Below are 4,460 nucleotides of genomic sequence, written 5' to 3'. Positions count from 1 at the left end.
TTCATAGAAATGTTTCAGGATTTTGTTGTTGTTGTGTATCCATGATCATTAACTTACTGTCTTAGCAATTCCTCTCATTTTCTTTTTTATGAACACTATGGCTGTTTCTTGCCATCATTACTTCCAGGAAAAATGACAGAATCAGCTTGTTAAATTCATAAAAAAAGATACTGTAAACACACTGTACCTATGCATGGATTTAGGGAGTTAGTATCTTTCAATAACATTGTCTCCATATCCTTAAACATGTTACATATTTTTAATGTGTGTTTGCGTGTATATATGTTCATTTGTGCTTTAATTTATTTCTCTACTACTGTGATGATACAGTGAGAGAAGAGCAATTTGTGGGAAAAACTGTTTCACAGTACAATTATAATCCACTGTGGCAAGGAAGTCATATCTTCAAGACCTTGAAGGAACCGTTCACATTAATTCACAATCAAGAACTAGAGAGCAACAAATGCATGCATTTTAGTGTTCAGCTCAAATTCTTCATTTTATAAAGTCCTGGACTCCCTGCCCAAGCAATGATGCCACTAACAATTAAGATGAGTCTTCCTAGTTTAAGCTTTAAAAAAATCAAGCAATCTCCACAGCCATGCCCAGGGACCAATTTGCCAGATACTTATAGACTCTCAAATTGACAGTTAACACTGACCACCATCATGTGGGGGGCAAGGTTAGTTATGCTTAGGGGAAGATGGTTGCGTGTGTGAGGCCAGAGGTGGATGTTGAAAATCTTCCTCAATAGCCTCTGTTAATTATTCTTTTGAGATAGAATCTCTCACTGAAGTCAGAGCTTATTGATTAGCTTGAGTGTATGGTCAACTAGACCCAGAATCTCTCCGTCTCTATCTCTCCAGGATTGGTATTAAAGTCACATAATGCTGTGTCCAGCACTTTATGTGGCTGTTGGGGATCTGAACTCAAGTGTTGCAAACACTTTACTAAGCCATCCTCTGGTCTTGCTACATATCAGTTTTTAAAGTTGGAAAAATCTATCTATCTGTCTGTTTGTCTATCTGTCTGTCTGTCTGTCTGTCTATCTATCTACACACATATGAGAGACAGAGAGAGAGGGGGTTACATTTTGTGAAGGCATTTTACAAGCATTTCTTTTGTCTCTCATAATACATTTCTCCTTTCCTTCTCTCTTCCCCTCCAATAGTGTTCCCATTCCCTCTCTCATTCAGGGTGTTTTATTCTATAAATATTGTTCCACACACACATGTGTGTATATAATATATGTATATATTTAACTACTTAATCATTTAGTGTTGCTGGCATGTTCAAGCATTTAAGGTTTACCACTAGAGATTGAATAACCTGTTACAGGGTTCATCCCAGAAAAGAACTGTATATCTTAATATTATTGTAATATATAAGATTTCTAAATTACATTGGATTTATTCCCAAAAGTATAGATATCTACTAAATAGGACATATTTATCTCATTTATTGTTTGATACTGTTTGAAATAACCAATTTTTTAAAATTCAGAAACATGTCACTAATTTATTAATACAACTAATTTATCAATTTAGACTTTCTAAAATGAAAATTGTATCAATGTACGAGATTACAGTTTATTTTCTCCTTTCCAAACCTTATGCTTTTTAACTCACTCTTATTTTACTATGTTAAAATATTGAATTGAAATAATATTGAATAATGATAGTAATCATTCTTGTCTTGTTTCATGATATGAAAAAAGTCTCTGGTCTTATTGTAAAATACAAAAGCTTATGTACTTGTTAGGATTTTTAAATGAATATTGACAACTTGATTATGCAAGTTTACTCCCGAGACAATGAGATTACTCAGCAGGTAAACATGCTTGCCACCATGCTTGATAATTTGAGCTGGAATTTTCAGAACCCACACAGTGGAATAAAAGAACTGACTCCTGCAGTTTGTCTTCTGACCTCCACACTCACATAGATACATATCACAACACACACATGCATAAACGTGCTAAATAAATTAATAAAAATTCAAGTTTAAATATTATTTCTCTACTGAGTCTTATTTTTATTCACAAACATTCAATTATATTTGAAGTTATTAGTGTCAAGATTATGTATGTATAATATTAAATATACTTGCATTCTAGAAATAAACCAGGTTACTCATGATATATTATTATTTTTATATATTGCTGTATTTGGTTTATATTTCACTTAAGAAATTTGTATTTATATTCATGAATGATTATTATCTTTCCTCATGATGGATCCTGTATCACTGACATCTCATGCCCATAAAATGAGTTCAGTAGAACCGGGCAATGGTGGTGCATGCCTTTAAGTTCAGCCCTTGGAAGACAGAGGCAGGCAGGGCTCTGTGAGTTCAAGGCCGGCCTGGTTTACAAGAGCATGTTCCAGGACAGCTATGACTTTTATACAGAGAAACCCCGTCGTTAAAAACTAAAAAAAGTTCAGTAGTGTTGCATATTTTTCTTAGATTTCATGTAATAATAAAATTGATTCTGCAAAAATATTTTTGGAAATTACCATCTCATAGATATAAGCATGGAATAAATTTGTAGAAAGTAAATTGACAGCCATCTAGTTTTATTAATGTCATAATACGATTCAGATTTCCTTCTATTTTGAAAAACAGGGAGAAATGGCCTATTTCTTCAACATTTTCAAAAATACTGCCATAAAATTATTATTCACTAAAAATTTCCCTTTGAAATATCTATAGTATAGCAATAATTTCTTCAATGTTTGGTAGTTTTTTGAATTTACAGATTCTTTTAAAAATAATTTTATGGCTTACCACACCAAAGTCTATATTCAACAAAATTCTCTAATAACCACAGACCATAATACATAAACATTTTTAGCTCTTCTTTCTTTTCAAATGATATTATTGAGTAGATATATTTATTATTTTCTATATTTGGATATTATGATTAAGGAAATATAGACGTCAAAATTGAGCTCTAACATAAACTGTGGGCTTTAGTGGATTCAATTAAAATAGAAGTATCACTCTGGTATTCATGGGAAAACAGGAAATATGAAGTAAATGTCCATACTTTCTGTTCTCTCTCTCTCCTTTTTTGTAAATATTGAATTGCTCTAAAAAAAATCTCAGAAAATTGAAACCCACACATGATTCTATAATTACTGCTTTAGAAAGTCAGTATTTGTTTAGATTTATCCACAATATCCATAATACACTGCTTTCTTGTCATATTCTTTGTTTTTAAGTGTAATCCTGGAGATTATACATTTAAAAACATATTTGACTTGTGTGTGTGTGTGTGTGTGTGTGTGTGTGTTTAAAGCTTGTTTGCCAGAAAGTGCCTGTGAAGTTCAGAATACAATTTTCAGTGATCAGTTCTCTTGTTCTACTGTATGTTCTTGGAAGAAGGCTATGAAACTTTCATGGATGGCAAACATTTTTATCCACTGGTCCATCTTGTCTTGGGATCTTCAAGTATCATTTATTTTCAGCTTATAGAATATTCCTTAGTTTTTGGTTTTCTTCTTGAGAGTTAGTTGATTTTTTCTTCTTATTTTTATTGTTAACCTATTAATTTTACGCTCTCCTCAAAAGAGATTTTTACTCGTTTTTTTTTGTTTTTGTTTTTGTTTTTTTTACAATTCTAGATTGGACCAATTTGATTTATTTTTCCAGAATAGTTAGTTTTTTATTACATTTTTGTTGCCATACATAATGCATACATCGGTGTATGTAAGAAGCCACAATGGCTTCTTAGATATTTTGCTGAGATCAGTTATAGTTTGCTTGCCACTTTCTTTAAGATGATATCTATTTTGAAGACTTCTCTTAATGACTTTGTCTTTTATGGTTTTCTGTTTTATTATCATATATTTAGTTCAATATGGATGATTTTTTAAATCTGTTTTGATCCTTTAAGATTTTGGAAATTTGGTGTGATCTTGTTTTGCTTTTTGAGACAGAATGGCCTTGAATTTACAGAAATCCACCTGCCTATGCCTCCTGGGTGCTGGTATTAAAGGTGTGCACCACCACTACCCAGCTATGTGTTCTTTATGTTACTTTGTTATCTCTTGATGTATATTTATTTTAACTCCCAAAATATATTCAATTGTATTTATTTTCCTCTCCAATTAATGTATTTTTAGGTGTTTTAACCTTCAAGTATTTCAAAACTGACTTTTGTGTATCTTGCCATTTATCAAATTTCCAGGTCAGTTTATTTCCTTAGTGATGTGGGATTTCCCTCTGTATGCTGTGATAACTGTAAATTAAGAACTGCTTTGAGCCCATAGCAGAGCAGGGCGGGCAGAGCAGATTGTGAAGGACTGGACTGGATGCTGGGAGAAAGAAGGGCAGAGTTAGGGAGAAGCCATGGATCCACCACCTGAAACAGATGCTGGGAATTTTAGCTAGTAAGCCACAGCTACGTGGCGATATACAAGATAATAAAGATAAATTAGTTTAGTATATGAGTTTAG

This window comes from Microtus oregoni, unplaced genomic scaffold (assembly GCF_018167655.1).
Source record: "Microtus oregoni isolate MIOR12 unplaced genomic scaffold, Mior012 000107F_ref0000227, whole genome shotgun sequence".
NCBI classification, from domain to species: Eukaryota; Metazoa; Chordata; class Mammalia; order Rodentia; family Cricetidae; genus Microtus; species Microtus oregoni.
The sequence above is the reverse complement of the archived record's forward strand: the minus strand, read 5'-3'. Positions refer to the sequence as shown.